General features: G+C 34.4%; 1 pseudogene across 1 annotated transcript; it reads left to right on the forward strand.

Moving 5' to 3' along the window:
- The first annotated feature begins 3,293 nt into the window (after window positions 1–3,293).
- LOC143616399 (MADS-box protein SOC1-like) lies at window positions 3,294–15,338 on the forward strand (annotated as a pseudogene). Its single transcript, XR_013150655.1, has 8 exons — window positions 3,294–3,666; window positions 3,827–4,036; window positions 10,469–10,550; window positions 13,799–13,860; window positions 13,942–14,041; window positions 14,156–14,197; window positions 14,787–14,828; window positions 14,994–15,338. The product of XR_013150655.1 is annotated as an MADS-box protein SOC1-like (transcript).
- The last annotated feature ends 4,056 nt before the right edge of the window (window positions 15,339–19,394 follow it).

The following is a 19,394-nucleotide window of genomic DNA, read 5'->3' on the forward strand; positions in this document are numbered from 1 at the left end:
CACGGTTGGTTTTGTATTCTAGTTTTTGGTCGGTCGGTTTCAAAATTTTCAAACCGTAATGAACGGTTCGGTTTGCGGTTTATACCAAAAACCGGCCGTATTAAACCGGACCGGACCGGACCGTTAGTTTATAATTATGTTTTTTAATTGAATATAGTTATACACACACATGTTAGGCCTAATGCAAAGTGGGCTAAATAACATGTGATAATTATGCTATGATATAAAAGAGTAGATTACATGTAGCCTTAAAACTGAATCCTATCCGAGTAGCATATTTTCGCTTCCTAACAAACCAAATTCTATTAGGAAGTTCACAAATATTTCATTGCATAGTATTACTTCTTTTCTGGTTCTAAAATGTCTAAAATAAATTGCATAGTAGTAAATATATCATATACTTACACTCTTGTTTATCAAGGTAAAAGTGTGCTGAAGAGCTCACTAAAGCTACGATGAAGAATTATCACCAGAATGGGTCAGATTAATAACACAACGTAACTTGCATAACGTTTACAACTTGTACAAGGTTGAAAAAGTTCAAACCGTGAAACCAAACCGGAACCAAACCGTTAGTAGTGGTTCGGTTTGGTTTGGTTTGGATTTATAACGGTTCGGTTTCGGTTTTCAATTATGAAAACCGTAACTAACGGTTTGGTTCATGGTTTGACACAAAAACCGTCAAAACCGGACCGTGAACACCCCTAGCTTTAGCTACTCTGCCAAACATCTAAATATATATATAAAAAACTATAGCTCAGCTTCCAGCTTCCAATTACATCTAGCAGCTAGTTTTGCCAAACATACCCTTAAATATATCTAAAAAGCTACAGCTACCAGCTTCAAAACAACAGCTGCCAGCTTCTTGCTAGTTTTGCCAAAAATACCCATAACTGAACTTACGTATATGTACAATACTAATTACTATTAATAAATAAATTAATATTGATTATATCAATGAATAGGTAATGAAGTAATAATATTTAAAACTTAAAAGAACGAAATGTTTGTATTTCAAATGATTTATTTCTTTTTTTTAACAACCATTATTTTATTCTCTACAATTTTTTTTTTGTCTTTACCAATATATTTAGAGAAAATTACCTAAATAGCCTTTTTAAAGAGACATAAAATGTAAAATAGTTTGTGAGATTTTAATTTTCAAAAATAGCCCACCAAATTCAACTTTCACGTGGCATTGAGGTTTTCCCGTGAATTTTCGTGGACCAATCAAGATCTGCCAAGTGTTTTCCATTCCCACCTACCACGCTAGTTTGCATCCCAAATCTGTCTTAAACGTTAATTTTTACATCAAATTTATCCTAATGAAAACCAACTTTAACATGATGTTTCAAGCTGTTTTCGTCTCCAACGTGAGTTTTCAAAGTTATGGTTTTTAAAGCTATTTTGAAATTCATCTCCAAAGATGAATTTCAAATGAATTTAAACTTCGGAGACGAATTTTGATTAGAATTCAACTGCCAAGATTAATAATATTATTAAGAAAGGGTGTGTGTAGGTGTTGAGATTGAATTTTGGGTCAGAAGAGGTCGAGGCGGCGGGTGAAGGGAGCGGTGGGGATGCCGGTGAACTCTTGAACCATATAGCGGAAGTTGGTGGTGTCGGTAGTGAGGACGGTGGTGAGTGCACGACGGGAAGCTCGGGTACATTTCTTGGGGTTCTTGGTTACTCCAATCTGATGATCGGATCCACGAGTTTTAGTAGTAGGGTTTTGATGGGTGAAGGTGGTTGGTATGGTTTGAGTCCAGCTGGGGTCTTGGATGGATGATGATGATAATAAGGAAGTTGGCGTTGGTGGTTGATGGGTGTAGAAGGTGGTGTTATATGGTTGGAGGAGGTGGTGGTTAAATTTGGTGGTGTGATTATTATTAATAAATGTGACGAAGATGAATATGAAGAAGAAGATGAAGATGATGAGGATGAATATGAAGAAGAAGATGATGAAGATGAATATGAAGAAGATGATGAAGATGATTGTCTTTTTCAAAAGACTAAATTCATTTGAAATTCATCTTTGGAGATGAATTTCAAAAAAACTCAAAAATCATCTTATCTGAAAACTCACGTTGCCGATGAAAACAGCTTGAAACATCACGTTAGAGTTGGTTTTCGTCAGGATATATTTGATGTCAAAATTAACGTTTCAGACAGATTTGAGATGCAAACTAGCTTGGTAGGTGGGAATGGAAAACACTTGGCAGATCTTGATTGATCCACGAAAACTCACGGGGAAAATCCCAATGTTACGTGGAAGTTGGATTTGGTGGGCTACTTTTAGAAATTGAAATCTCACAGGCTATTTTACATTTTCTCTCTCTCTTCAAAAGGGCTATTTTGATAATTTTCTCATATATTTACCACACACTATGAGGGGTGGGGCTAAGTAATTGCTCCTTTGTATACAATATTCTTATTAGAAACAAAGAAATATATTTTCATGGGATGGGATTCGATACAAATAAAATTAAGATACTAAACATATAAATAACTATAGTAATTATGTTATAGAAAATAATATAATGTAATAATAATTGCTCTAGTTTAAAAGTTTTAGAGTGGTAATAATTACTTTAGTTATTTATACAGTTCTCACGATAAAAGTCATTTGTATTTGATACAAACCCTATTTTTATTTAGTTAGAAAAAAGAGAATGGAAAATATCGGGGAAATAATTTTTTTTAACAGTAAACTTATATTTCTAATAAATTCAAAACGATTACAATAAAGTGACAGTCAAACGGGCAACAATCTGCATCGTAGTCCTCTTTCGAATAGCAAAGTCAATCCTACTAAAAACGAAGCTTTGGAATTTAAGAACCCAAAAAGTATCATGCACAACATGCTGAACCCTGCTAAAAAATTCACAACCTCCGAAACCAGAAAACTTTTTTTTTTTGCTAGAAAGGTGGCACTTGACACCCAAGATACTCTTATATTGAAGTAAATAGATTACTTATTTAATTTATTTTAATATTTTTTTTCTATTTCTTAAACATCCTAAGCCTACTCCTAAATCCAAATCGATCATTTTGTTTATCATGGAACTTAAAACACTTACAATTTGACAGGGGGACCATTTCAACACCTGCCCTTTGCTAATTTGTTGAGAGCAACATGTAAATAATAAGCAATTGGCCTTCATGTTTGATGACATGGAATGATGGTTAAGGTTTAACTTTTAATAATCTCAGGTTCAATACTTGACTGAAGAGGATTTTCACATAGTAGTGACTTTCCTTCTTGATGGGTCAAACTGAGAGTGTCAAAATCAGTATTGACAGTTGGCATCTCGTCAATCAAAAAAACTCACTCAAATATTTTGTGTAGTTTTTAACACTCATAAAAAAAAGTATGTAAAAAATGAATAACATATGCGCATTGGTATTGAAAATTGAAATCCCCATGTCTAAGTATGATGAATCTGGCCTTAAGTTGGTGGTTTCAGATTATGGTTCTTTCTTTTTAATGATGTAGAGAGTGACCAATCAATAATAGCCAACAAACTTTCCATAAATCCATTCTAATTAAGTCCTAGTACTCCTCCCCCAATCACACTTTACTCTCCAAGGGCTTTCACACACACCACACACATTGACCTCTCTACTTTTCTCCATAAAGAACACTAATCTGGATTTTGCTTCTTGGTAAGTTCTGTTTCTAGAAGTATATATGTAGCAACAAAGCATATTTTTCCACCTTTGAGAACTTCTATCTGATCCAAGAACTGATTAAGCTTATGGAGTTTGTGTCATTGAAGGATCTTGGAATGGTTAATTTATAAATTCTTTTTTCTTGAAATATTAGGCCTGTTTCAAGACACTTAAAATCTAAGATGGTAAGAGGAAAGACCCAGATGAGGAGGATAGAGAATGCTACAAGTAGACAAGTGACTTTCTCCAAAAGAAGAAATGGTTTATTGAAGAAAGCTTTTGAGCTTTCTGTGCTTTGTGATGCTCAAGTTGCTTTGATTGTCTTCTCGCCAAGAGGCAAGCTATGTGAATTTGCAAGCTCAAGGTTTCATCTTTTTCACTAATTTCTAATTATTAATTAATTTAAATTTGTGGGATTTTTTTTTTTCTTTTGATTTCTTTCATGCATATACATACACACAGACTCATATACATACATATACTGATCTACATTACATAGAGATCCGTATGTATGTTAGGTAATTGTGTTTGTGTATTCTGGTATTACGTTATCAACAATATGGTTTCTTTAATTTTATAATAAGCACCGACACGCATATTTAGATACGAAATTAAGTTCTTTTTATTTGGCAATAGAGACAGCTAAACGATTTAGGGTTTCAAAACGATTACAATAGACTGACAGGTAAAAGGTTACGACACTACATTGACATATTGATCCAACAAAGACTACAATTGAAGGAAAACAAAAAGCTCTTCTATTTTATTTACTTAATCTTTAAGGGTGATATAAAAGCTATTTTTTTGCTATGCGTTACTGTCAAAACTTGAAGTAGACAAGACAAAATTGCATCAAAACTCGGTTCTTGTTTTTGTACTTTCACGGTTACTAGTAGGAATCTAGCAGTATATATTAGGATATAGGAGTTCTTGGCAGTTTAGTTTGCACAATTTCAATATATTAAGATCAAATTCGGGTGAAGAATACATTGTCTGCATTTCTCTAATATTTCTTTTGATGCAAACACATGTTTTATGAGTTCTGAGTTAAAATCACACAAAGTTTACCTCTTGTAACTGTAAATCCGATCCAGTTTCTCGTAATCCATTAGTTAGCATGCTGGTTAACCGTACGTAGAAACACAGGAACACTCTTTATATATGGAAAAACTTATATTTTAGATATTAGCTAATATTTAATAAACCATCTAACAAAATTTCACATCGAGGTGTAGCTTTTCATGTTTTTTGAGATGACAAAAGATCTACAAACGCTAACACTTTCGGGATGTTTCAGTTAGATAATTACTTGAATTAATTTATTTTGAAAGATCACCAATATATATTATTAAGAAAACAAAAACCTGGGCAGACTTACAAGAAGCCAGCAACCCAAATGTTTTTTTGAGAAAAGAAAAACAAAACGAAACAAGACCGGGTAAATATATCCTTACAATGGGAAATTGATAAAATTAAAACGGCATCATTTGTCCCAATCTAAAGTAGAATGTTTAGTTGTTTACTCCTATGTTTCACCCGGGAAGACTTACATGAAGTAATTGTTTCATATATCGCAACCTCTTTTCTACCTACACAGAAGGTGATCAGCTTTTGCTCTTCACATGTTTACCAAAAAAAGAATCAACTATGTACTAAATACATTACAAAAATAGTACAATAATTAGATACATATTACATTATTTATGTACTAGATCAAAAATATTACAAAAATACATAATTTATGGAAATGTTTGATATTAACATCTTCAGTTCTAAATGTTTTGCATCACAGCCCATCTTTTCAGTTAAGGTATTTAAATTTAACTTCAAATTTTGACTGTAGAGAAAAAGGTTACAAAAAATTTATACCATTTGTCTATTTGTATTTTTATTTTAAGCAAATTCATTTCTAGAACTTATAGAGGACTTACAGCATTCCTAGCATTCCTAGTCAATTTCATATATTTTTTCATATAATTTAGCTAAAAAACACAATTCTATAAATTTATTTATCATTTTTCAAAAATATTCCACATTCTATTCCCTATTCATATTCATAAATTCTTTTTTTATTATTTTTATCTCTTTTGTCTTGTTATATAATATATGATGATTGGGCAATAGTTGATATATTATATGGTATGAATCAAAAGTGAGACCCTATATTTGGGGTTTTACTTTAGTTGTCATATAACTCATTCATATAATAGGGAATTGATTGAAGAGGTGATTTTAATGGTTTTCTTAAAATTTATCCTAAATTATATGGGTTTGACAACTCTAGAGAATAGGTTGAGAATGCTCTTACTGATTAAGTTTTATGATACAATTATTTCTGTAAGGCCTCGTTACCGGTAGCCCTACTTTAACGTTGGATTTACTCATAAACGCAGTTCTAAATATCAGAGTTAACAAAAACTTTCGCGGAATAATAAAACTTCAACCATAACATTTTACATAACCATCAAATCATGTCTTATAAAACATTCGTATTCAATTAAAACAAAATATAGTCTTTAAAACATCACAACATTTCTTCGAGATGCCAGTATCTTCGATTAGCATGCCATGTGTCTTCAGTCACGCGAGCTGCCTCAACCTATTTGCCTGTGTGCATGCTAAAAGTCAGCTATGCTGAGTGAGTTCTAGTTAATCACATAACTTACTTTTCACACACATATACGTGCCCGAAGGTACGCATTACACACATATCATGTTCATCATTCGTCCATACACATTCATATCTAACCATACATTATAAAGGGCGTTTCACCTACATACCTCGGACATTATTATTAGGGTTCGGTCACCCTTCATCCTCGGATATTATTATTAGGGTCCGGTCACCCTTCATCCTTAGATATTATTATTAGGGTCCGGTCACCCTTCATCCTCGGATATTATTAGGGTCCGGTCACCCTTCATCCTCGGATATTATTAGGGTCCGGTACCCTTTCTTCCATAGCTTCATACTATACCTGTTCTTAAATACTTTTCCTGACAATACGTGCAATCTCCGAAGAGCGTTCACGTACCATTAACATATCGTACGTACATTATGCATACATCATATAAATTCATACATACATCTTATCTTACATCATACATGGCGATCACATCTTTAGCTACCACCTGACGGTACATGCAATATCCGAAGATCGTTCACGCACTGTCAGGCAATCATCATATATAATCATACAAGGCATACACTTACCACTTAAAGGTAAGTGTATTAACTATCACATTGAGTATGCACACAGCCCCGAAAACATAACAAGGAAGTGGGGGCTAGAAACTCACCTCAATGCGGTTGCATTCACCGTTTACGGTTATTCCCTTCTTGAGCTGTGCACAACTAACTGTATAATAATTATACGTATCAGTAAACTATCACTGCATATATCGCCTTTCTAGTTTAATCATTATCCTCAACGAACAGGGGTCCGGGGGCAGCGCCTCTGGCAGCGGGGTTCTAGGGGCGGCAGCCCCTAGCGGGGTCCAAGGGGCAGAGCCCCTGGCTGGGGTTAAGCTGTCTTAACACATTTTCTATTAGCATTTTGAATCATTGAATAATATGCTACTTAAAAGTTCAAGGGCTTATTTGTAATTAAATCATTCTTTTCTAAGTCCAGGGACCATTCTGTTATTATGTTAAACTTCTAATTCGTTACTTATCCTTATCGAACTGACTTGCCATGACGAACTGGTTCTTGTAACGAATTGGAACCTTTAACGAACTGGTTATTTACACGAATTGGACTTTTAACGAACTGGACGCTTAACGAATCAGTCCATGTAGCGAACCAGTCCAAGTAGCGAATTGGACCTTCTAATTCGTTATCTCCTTTAACGAACTGGTCATAACGAATCAAGGGTAATTCGTTACCCTTTTCCCTTAACGAATTGGATACGAACTACAGCTAGTTCGTTAATCTTTCCTTAGCGAATCAGCTGGCGAATTACCTCTAATTCGCTAGTTATTCCTTAGCGAACTAGGGTTAGGTCAGATTTGTCAGAACATTCCCTGACAACCTCGTACACGTTTTTCCGGCGCCGCCATTGCCGGAAAACTCACCGGAAAAACGTATCTTCACCGTTTTACACCGTTTTTCATCGTTTTTCGTCCCGTTCGATCCAGATCTGAGCTAGGGTGACCCCTAAGCTCATATTAGGTTCGGTTTATACCCGATTCCACCCGGATCTCATGACTTAAACGGTTTAACGGTGTCGGCTCGTCGTTTCATGATTTATATTTAACGGATTTAAGCTCATACGACAAAATACTATCATACCTTGGGTTGGGATCCGTTTCCTCCTCGATATTTCGGCTAGAGAGAGACTAGAGAGAGAGAGAGCTTAAGTGTGTGTTTCGGGAGGTGTATGGAATGTGTGAAATGAATGATTATAGGCCATTTAATGACTTATATAATTATGGATCATGGGCTTAAGCCCATGGTCCTTTCCTCTTTCTTTCATAGCCCAAGTCCATAACCCATATCCATTTAACCCAACACTAGCCCGGCTCATAATAACTTGTATTTTAATTTATTAACCGAAAACCCGAAAAACGGGATGTTACAATTTCACTACAACAAATATTGAAATTATGCGTACACTAATTTATAATATTGTTTGTACTTATAAGGCGCATTATCTCAACTACTACTTTTTGATCGTTGCTGGTCCCAACTAACAAATTAGTTGATAACGATCCCATCTTTTATCATCGTTGTTCCCAACGGTCTGCGTCTAACATAATGCTAACACTGTTAGTTGCATGTCGTCGAAAAAATGTTTTTGGACGGAAAACTCACATTTTTTCACGGAAACCTCAAGATTTTCGTCCCAAACATCTTTATAACTTGATATTAGACCTTTACCTTTAGGAACCTTTTTTCTAGTAAAAACATCAATTATTGAGGTCGCCGGAACCATAGAACAATCGTCGGAAGAGGTTGGTGATGCCCAGGTGGTGGTGGTTGGTTGGTTGTGAGTCAGTTAGTGGTGGTGGTGGTGTTCAAGTTAAGTTTCCCCGCAAAATATGTGACTTTTCCAGCAAAAATCATGTTCTCGTCGACCTGCAACTAACGGTGTTAGCTAATGGTTGGTCATAGGCCGTTGGGAACAAATATGATAAAAGTGAGATCGTTATCAGTCAATTTGTTAGTTGGGCAGACAGCGACCAAAAGATGATAGTTGAAATTTATAAAAGCCAATACACCTATTTATAAACCATGTAATAGTTGTCCACACATAATTGTAAATACAAATATAACAAGGCTTATAACCTTTCAATGGAAATAATAAACATAAATGATAAATGTATTTTGGTATTGGAATGTTGTTCGAGAGTTAGCTATAATAACAAACGTTTTTTAACTTTAATATAAATATCATATTATTTAATATAAAAAGAGCAGTGGGTTTTTTTATATTGGGTTATATGGTTGTTTATTGTGTTTTTTAATTTGGTTTTTCTATGCATTGTGTTATAAATTTTGGTCATTGTGTTTTTCAGTTGGTACCCATATTAAAGATAAAAATGAAAACAAAGACTACGTCATTGTATCTTTTTGTTTGTCGTTGTGTCTTTGTGCTCAATTTATGTCGTTTACTAAGTTCATTATCTTTTGTTCGGAATTGACATGTGTGATTCACTTAATTTGAGAAAAAGAATATTATGTTCATTGTGTATTACATTCAAGTCATTGTGTAATATTATTTTCCATTGTGTTTTACGTTTCAGGTCATTGTGTTTTACGTTTCAGGTTATTATGTAATATGTATTCATCATTGTGTTTTATGTATTAGATAATTTGTTGGTATTCTTCATTATATTTACATATTATTATTACACAAGGGTATTATTAGTATTTAACTAAAAACACAATGATGAGTTGAAATATACAATTACGAAAAAAACACAATGACAAACAGAAAGACATAATAACGAAAAAAGACACAATGACGTAATTTTAGTTTTAATTTTTATATAACAAAATCATACTCATATTAAAGATAAAAACGCTTTCATTATGGTGAATTATATATATATATATATATATATATAATATATATATATATATATATATATCATATGAAAAAGTTATAAATGTTTTATAATGATAGGAAAATAACATGCGACTTGATTGTGCAGAGAGAAAATATATAACATTAGTTTTATACAATTTTTCATTAATTCTCACTTGACGCATGTTAATTAATTATGATTTCTTTTTTTTTGAACGACCAACTAAGTAACGCCGGGTACTCCGTACGCGGCCCCCATTGGCTAAAGGTAGCCCGAGCCGGCCACTAGTCCGGACGGACGAAACCCCTAGCGGTCCACATATTGAGGGATTCACCGGATAAAACCCGACCCCCTCACCCGCCAAATGGCACGACAGCGAGGAGCCGGTAAAACCGGTGAGATCAGGACTCGAACCTTGGTAAGCCAGGGTCATCCCTCATATCTCCCATATAAATTGGTGATAGTGAGGTTTGAACCCCCTACCTCTCGCTTGTAAAGTGAGTGCTCTACCATTGAGCCACATTCAATTTATAATTAATTAATTATGATTTCTTGCTATTTTGATTTTTATTTTATTTTATTATTTTGCTTTTGTTAAATAATTCAAACCAAATCAATCTAGTTTATTTTAGGACATAAGACTCACTTATACTATATTAAAACATATGTTAACTTTTGAAACATTTCCTATCCGGCTTTTGTGTAAAACAAGATAAATGTCATTATGTATTTATGTACATATAATTTTTTTTTTGTTTTGTTCAGCATGGAGGAGATTATTGAACGTTATAGGAATCAGGTTAAAGAAGTTCAAACCGAAAATTCTGCAACTGTAGAAGATGTTCAGGTTTGAATTCACATCTAGCTAAATGATCATGGTTGTGCGTCTGCAAATTAAAACCTAACTTCTTTCCTATTTCCTAATCAAGGCACCTCTCATAAAATAATGTAGCGATTCTTGAAGTAGGGTTTCATAGTTATGAATAATCGAACAACACAATTGAATTGAGTGGAATAAACAATTAACTGAAACTGATGTAATATTAATAATAATGATCATAGGCGATCTGTCTTTCTGAATGAATTACATTGACATATAAATACTTGTAACCGTTCACCTAAACGACACAACGTTTCACAACCCTAGGACCCGACTGTTTAAACTTGACACAGCTTGGCCTATTAACAAGCCTGGCTCATAATACATACACAACATAAATAAATTTCCTTGGCCGGACATTAATTAAAAATATAATACATTATCTAATATGCAGCCCATGGAGTAATAACAAATTTGGCCTAATCTCTTGATCATGTGTTGCACTTTCTTCTTGACTTGATTAGAGAACTTCAAACGAGCTGGACTCATTTGAACCTTCCAAACTTGAACTTCCATCTGCACCATCTTCTTCATCACTTGCAAATATCCATCATGTTTGCTCTTTCTTGAATCCGGCGTTAATTGGATTTGCATCTTCATACTTGCTACTTGATGATTCGGTATGATGGTGAGGAATAAAATCTGCACTTGTCTTCTTGATAGGAAACAACTTGTTTTCTTCATCATCACCTGTTTTCACAGATGTAGCCAACCAATTCTACCAAATCATTGTCTTCAAAATGCCCCCTTTTGTTAATATTTTGATAGTGCCATTCAAGGGTGTTCAAATACCTGCACTATATCAATTGTAGATCACTACCCTTGCCAATTTGAAAGCCTAACATAACTGCCAAATCTGTCCATTGTTGGCCTTGTGTGATTTTCATGAAACCACCAAACAAGTGAACTCCCATGTAAAGATCCACTAAATTAACGACCTTAATTGCCATCATCTAACTTGGGAGGAAAATCTTTCCCTTTTGAATTTTGGAAATCTTCAATAAACCACTTAACTAGATCAAAGAACTCATGCTTGAGATACTCCTTATGCTTGTTAAACATAGTATGAACTTGTATCATGTTTAAGAACATGACACACATATCCCAATTTTCCTTGATCCGTTCTCCTTTTTCCTTAATTTCCTTCGAATGATCAAACATCACATCGACATTGTGTTGATGAAATTTTAAAGAACTTATGGAATGACGGTTTTTAGCCCCTTTTCCCTTTTCCAGAAATCTTGTTCTCAACGGTTTCATTAACTTTTCTATCTTCAAATGCCTTAATGATAACACAATAATCGCCTTCAAATTTTACATCATACCCTCGCATGATCAATTGTTCCTTGCTAAACACATTCTTTGTACTTCTAGGAACAAAACGAACATGGGGTATTTTCCTAAATCCATCCAACCCCCCATAATTTGGCCATCCCTAACCCATGAACAAACATCAATTTTTCGTGATTATCCCTTTCAACCTTATATATGTTTTTGAAATCATGAAACAAAAACTGGTTGTTTGTTTGATGTTTCTTAACACTAGGGTTAACATACCATGTATCATTCCAACTCCCATGCCACAATCAGATTCTTTAACAATATAGTCTACATCATTTGGTTTTGACTCACTAAGGTAAACGAATTTAGATGACTTACTAGGGCATGCGTACGCGTGAGACATCACTTTGGCTACTCGGTTCCATACCATCTTCAACAAGTAACGATGCAGCACGGCCTTCAAAATCAATAGATAAAAACCAATGTTTAACAAAGAAACATAAGTAGCCCTTTTATCAATGTTTCAAATTACAAACGACTAAAGAAAACTGAAATTAAGATAAAAAAGTAAATTATGATAATTAGTAACTCCTAGTATATGCTAAGTATGGAAAAGCCTTAAAGATTAGAAATTTAAGAAAAATTATTGGTGAAATCTGGCCTTTATTAAAAACATTCACTACGACCTTTCTCCTTCACATCACGTTCTCTCTCAGAAAAGCATCTCAACCAACTATTTTAATTGGTCATCAAAGACAAATTTGAAGGAACGAATTAAGAACATAATATGATCAACAAACTTGACCATTTTAATGAGTATCAAAATGTCAATTAATTACAATATGCTTAACATCCTAGCCCCTAAATTTAGGGATATTGGTTTTAAATACTCTCAACTTACGAAATGTTTTCCAACACTCCCAACTTTTAGCATATTTTCTTCTGACACTTCCGTAGTAACGAGACACTAACTTCATTAGTGTTTGGAGTAAAAATTGTCATTTTTTCAAATTTCAAGTGTTATAATCAAAATTTTAATTCATTATATATTTCACATCCTTCTCCACCCAACCACCACCTCCTCTTCCTTGCCACAACCGCCACCCCGCCTCCCTGCCAACAACCACCAACCACCACCGCCATTGAAGACCACGACGAAATAACGTGTCACCACCACCGTCGTACTTACCCTCGCTACCAGATCTGAGGTCATCGTCTTACCCTACCACCGCCCTGCTATCATCACCATCTCCGGCCACCCCGGATTTCTCTTTGCTTTTACGGTTAGTGCACCGCCATCATCATCTCCACCACACACACAAGCAAACACCATCACCATCACCATCATCATCTCTATTTTTAGGATTTTGAAATTGGTGGTTTTGTTAGAAATTAGGTACAGTGTTGGTGGTTTGTGGCTGCAGTGGTGGTGGTGGTTGGTGGCTACAGTGGCGGTGTGGCAGGGAAGAGGGGGTGGTGGGTGGGTGGAGAATGATGTGAAATATATAATAAACACAATTTTGATTTATCCCTTAAACTTTGAAAAATGACATTTTGTACCCCAAACACTAACGAAGTTAGTGTTTCGTTACTCCGGGAGTGTCAGAAGAAAATATGTTAAAAGTTAGGAGTGTTGGGGAACATTTCGTAAGTTTGGAGTGTTTTCTACCAATTGGTCAAAGTTGAGAGTATCTAAAACCAATATCCCCTATTTTTATACAAACTATCTGTTATTTAATTAACTAACTAACTAACGGTGGGTGACTATAACTGCAATAACTATCCAAAACCATAAAATATTACATATTATACCCTTAAGTATGTATAATGACACTGAGACGAGAGACTTGTAATTAGTTTAACCCTTGAGTCAGCAGTGTACTTTTATTCTAACTATTTGCTTCTATTTGTCACTGATGGCATTTTGGTTGCAGCATTTAAGGCAAGAAGCAGAAATCATGGCAAACAAGATAAAGGTCCTAGAGCTCGCCAAAAGGTTCAAATGTTGTGTTTATATTCACAACACATGTTGATGTAAAGCTGCAAGTAAACCAAATAACATCTAAAAATTTGACAGAAAGCTTTTGGGAGAAGGTCTGGGATCAAGCACCATTGAGGAACTGCAAGAGCTTGAACATAAACTGGAGAGGAGCGTAGGTATCATTCGAGCTCGAAAGGTCGGGTTTTTACTTTTTACATAGAAAAAACTTGGGCACTGACTCTCAACAGCTAGTCCTGATCGAGTTAGACTTGAAATGCTTCTGACTTAATTTGCATTTTTGGTGCTTCAGATGCAAGTTTATAGTGAACATATTGAGGAGCTAAGAGCAAAGGTAAAAATAAAACCAACAAATTAATATTTGGGTCGATGTGGACAAAATGTCCATTTGATCAGCCAATTCTTAATGTCTACCCTAAAACTCATCAACCCAGACACTTTTTAATCATAACTTGAAGGAAGGATCTTTAATCAACATGATTCCACCACACGTTAGGAAACCATCATGTCGCTATTTTTTTATAAATCGTCGGAGTTGAATGGATTATTTAGGCGTCCAGTGAGATTATTTTGGCTTCCAATGAGATTATTTTGGCTTCCGACGAGATTCATTTTGGTGTCCAATGAGATTTTTTTTTTTGGATTCTAACGAGATTTGTTTTGGCTTTCGATGATATTTTTTCTGGCTTCCGATGAGGTTTATGTTGCTTCTAAAAAGATCTTATGTTTTGTCTTTCGACGATGTTTTTTTGACAAGTGACAGATGTTGGTTGGTTAAAAATCCTGTCGAGTAACGGTTAAAAAGTGACCAGGTCTGTGAGTTTTAAGGTGGATATTATAGGAATTGGTTGGTCAAACAAACATTTGTCGAAATTGACAGGTTAAAATGTAAAGCTTATTCATTTTCTTTCTGAAATTTTCAGGAGAAATTGCTAGCTTCTCAAAATGCAATGCTTAATGGAAAGGTAAGCCTTTTAATCTATAAAAGTTTGATTTAATATATTTATTTTTACATTAAAAAGTAGTTATATGTATTTACTACATTAAAACTAATCTTAACAAAAATTCTATATACAGTGTTGTAAACTATTGGTTTAAAAGGAGAATGACACTCAGATCTTTTGTTTCAGTGTCTCGTCCAAACCAAAGAAACGATAGACGAACGAAGACCAAACTTTCAAACATTGAACTTTGGAGAGAGTTCTGAAGTTGACACAGGATTATTCATTGGATTACCCGTAAAAAAGAATCAGGCAAGATAGACCAACATGACTACAACTTGTATGTAAAACACATATTATGCTATAGATTTTAATTGTGTTCGATTTTATGTGAAATATGCGGCAATGTTCATGTGTAACTAAACCGAATCTTCTTTTCAGCTTTTGCACATATGAACAACTGACGATGGTTTTCCTTATTTTGTTTTTTGTGGAATTCAAGAATGCAATCTTTTGGCGTCACCTCTTCATATAATTCTTGATTTTTTCAATTGTGCTTCGTGTTGGAAAAATGAGCACAAATATGATTTCTCACTACATTTTTACTCGGATAATTATTATATTTTTATATCTTTTATAAACGTAATTAAAATGGATCACGCATTATACCCTATTAGAGCTACGTAAACATTCAAATTGTTCCAGAACATGCGGCATACCTAAGAAAAAATGTGATATTAATGCCCGAAGTTGAGAGGTTGGAATGATTAAAGCTGCAACATTGAGAAAAAAATAACTTGCTTCACATAAGTCAAAAAATATCGTTTCCTTAGCCAACGGAACAATAGGGGTTCCTACACATATGCGTGACTTGATGATGAGCGTCATAGGACACTTTAATTTCCTGATGCTAAGAGCCGCCATTTAGCCTTTTATGTTATTTTTAAATCCGACTCGAGTTAGTTGCTATTGACCTGTTCATGGCTTATTAAGCCGCGAATCAAGTAGTGTGAATGGCTTCGCTTGTTGTTTCTTGTTGATGGCACACGAGCGAGTTGATCAATGGTGTTTGGGTTGTGCGTTGTTACGGACGAGCTTTCAAAAGTAGTAGGAGGTGTTGGAATGGAAGCAGCTAAACCACATGAAATACCAGCGATCTTATTAAATTATCATTATTAACCAACGTGTATATAACAGATTGCAACCAATGACAGATCTAGGAATTTTTATCAGTGGGCTCACTATTCTCAGACGCTCTAATTTTATACGAATGGACATAAAAAAATTTCGGGTTAGTTCGACGGTTTTGGGTCGGGTAGGTTCTTCACATGATAAAAATTTGATACAATAACAAAAAAAAGGAAAATTCCCTAAATGGCCATTTTGAGGAGAGAAAATGATAAATGGCCCAAAATTCATACACATTCCCAAAATAGCCAACCAAATTTGGACTGAAGCGATAAGATCTGGCGAAATCTTTAGACCAATAAAAGTCTGACAAATGTAATATTTCTTGAAAATCTGACGGTTAATTTGAAAATATTGGGGGATCAGTCCATATTTTCCACTAAAAGTTCTAAAAAAACAGTCTTTTCTGACTGTTTAATAATGTTTCGTACCGGATCCCCTCAACTTCCAAAAACTTGAGAAATTGTGCATTCAAACTCAGTCTTCCAAGACGCATTTTGAGTGAATTTGTATTAAGAAGACCATAATTTTATAAATATTGAGAGACCCGTCCATATTTTTTCACTAAAACTTATTCTTAAAAGCTTTCTTGCCAGACGTTTTATTTAGATTTTTTATCTGACTCCTACAAATTTTAAACACGTGAAAAAATGTGCCATTTAATTTTGTCTTTCAAGACACTTATTTGGTATTGTACTAAGGGGATCATAATTTTGAAAATATTGAGGGACCCGTCTATATTCATTCACTAAATCTTATTATTAAAAGTTGTCTTTCCAAGCGTTTTATTAAGGATTCCTATCTGACCTCTACAAATTTTGAACACATGGTAAAATGTGCCTTACAAGTTTGTCTATCAAGACACAAATCTTTTTAATTTGTACTAAGGAGACAATTATGTAGCTCAAATCTTACGTGTCCGTCCATATTTTACATTCTATGTATAGTATCATCTTCCTCAATAATTCACTCACATCTCTTCAACAATCATCTCTAATTCTTGAATCAAAATCATGAATTTAAGAGGGGAGATCAAGTGGAGGTTATGGATATGGGTCCCGGGTTCATTGGATCCTATACGACGACAACATAATCTTAACGTTCGGAAACGAGTACATTGTTCAGTTCCGCACGCTGCTTGATGAGTCCGGTATGAGAGGGATTGTTCATTAAAGGTTTAGGGTGGTATGAAGGGGAAGATGAAGATAAACTCGTGTATATTCATTGGACGATCATGTCGGAATAGACAGAATCTCATAATATATTGTTGGTGTAGACAGATTAAAAATAAATTTTGAAGGTGTGGACTATATTACATCAAATAAGAAATAAACTACTAGCTCGTCTTCTTGGCACAAATTCACCCGAAATGCGTCTTGAAAAACTGAGTTTGAAGGCACAATTTCCCAAGTTTTGGAAGTTGAGGGGATCTGGTTGGAAACTTTATTAAATCGTCGGAAAAAACTGTTTTTCTAGAAGAACTTTTAGTGGAAAATATGGACTGGTCCTCCAATATTTTCAAATTAACCGCCATATTTTCAAAATATGTTAGACTTATCAGACTTCTATTGGTCTAAAGATTTCATTAGATCTCGTCGGCTCAGTCCAAATTTGGTGGGCTATTTTAGGAATGTGTAGGAATTTTTGGTCATTTATCATTTTCTCTTTCCTCAAAATGACCATTAAGGGAATTTTCACAAAAAACAAACATCGTCCTTAGAAATTAAAGAAGTAAACATACGAAGACGGGTAAATATAGTAAAATCCGTTATAAAAAAAGTCATTAAGAAGTTAAAATTCGAGTTGGGGTCGTGTTCGTTCGTTTATTTAACTTTAAACAAGCACAGACGATTTTACTTGGCCAAGCACGACCATGCTCTTTTGGCGAATTTTGCTTATAAAGGGTGGCCCTTCTAGAAGTTTCACATCCTATATTTTCACACTTAAAACGTTTTACTCTCAAAACTGGGTTTGTGAACGACCCTTGGAGCTTGGGATCACTCCATAAATGTACCAAAATAGCAATTTATAAAAGAGACAAGATAATTAACTTAACTAATTCACCTAAGTATGGCTTTTAGAGGCTAAGTTTGCTGTGTTGCTTGGGTGAAGATGAAACCTGGTGTAAATTAATAATTTATTGTTAGTAAAAGTGGTATGTTTATGTTCTTGATAATTCTTTAAAATTAATTTACTTCGTTGATAAAAAAATTCAATTTGATAACTTAGTCTTTGGTCTTGTGAGTGTTCTTGGTAGAAAGTGGTGTGATACTTGTTGGTGCACCCGAGGCATGTAAAAACTCGCACACCAGCCCGGGGATCCTATGTGTAGAGCGTGATCCATTTATGTGTTGGAACGACACACAATTTGTGATTCATAACCATCCACTAAACTGCACTTTAGGCCTACGATGTCTATATGTTTGGCCCCGGTGTTAAGCCAACACTTGGTTTGTGGCATTGTTTGCACAGTCTATATGCTAGGCGATAACACGAACCAAGAGATGGTGAACTCATTTTAGGAGTATATGATCTATATATGTTTCATATTATTATAATGCCACACATCTAATAAATTAAGATTAATTACCATTTTATATAACTTAAGTATTTCAACTATGGATAGAGCGACTGATGAAAGTGGTGACTGTTAGTGTTATATCAGTGGTGGTTTGTTGAGTAAGTTAACCATAAAAGTAAAACTAATTAACCGAATAAATACACATAGCCCTAGGAGGCCTTAAAACCTTTCCAAGGGATGGAAAAGATTGCTTACCAGGATGGGAGCATCTTCATAATAACCACAAGAATCAAATCCGTTGAAGTGTCATGCGGAAGGAGGGCATAACAACCATTATGGAAGACCTATAAATTGATAACAAACTAAGGAACCCGACGACCCGTCCAACTTGAACCAATTACATGAGTTTGCATGGGAGTGAAAGACATAAAATTGTGAAGATTGATGAGAATTTTGAATTTTGAACACTTTAAATGCCATGGGATATGATATGCAGATTAATTTTTGTTTTGATATTGAAATTACTATTTAGAATTTTTGGGTTAAAATCTTTTGTGAACCTGAGATCGCTAGTCATTTTAGTTTTTTTGTGGCTTCTGTATCATAATCATTCATGTTTAGCATAGTGTGACAAAACCATAATCGTATTGTCTCAATTACATATGTTTGAATTTTAAACTGGTTTTATGAAGTTGAGAATCCTAAACTATTTGAACTGGTTAGAACCCGTTTGGGTTGGAAGCAGTAGTATGAAAAAAAAAACATATATATTTTCAATATTAAAAAGAAAAAATAAATATTTAATAATTTTTATTATAACTCATAGATTAGATTTTTTTAAAAGAAGATATATTTTTAAGCATAATATATTCTAAAAATAA

The sequence above is a fragment of the Bidens hawaiensis genome, unplaced genomic scaffold (assembly GCF_021521415.1).
Source record: "Bidens hawaiensis isolate Kalapana, Puna unplaced genomic scaffold, B.hawaiensis_p1.1 tig00047000_1, whole genome shotgun sequence".
In the NCBI taxonomy this organism is placed as follows: Eukaryota; Viridiplantae; Streptophyta; class Magnoliopsida; order Asterales; family Asteraceae; genus Bidens; species Bidens hawaiensis.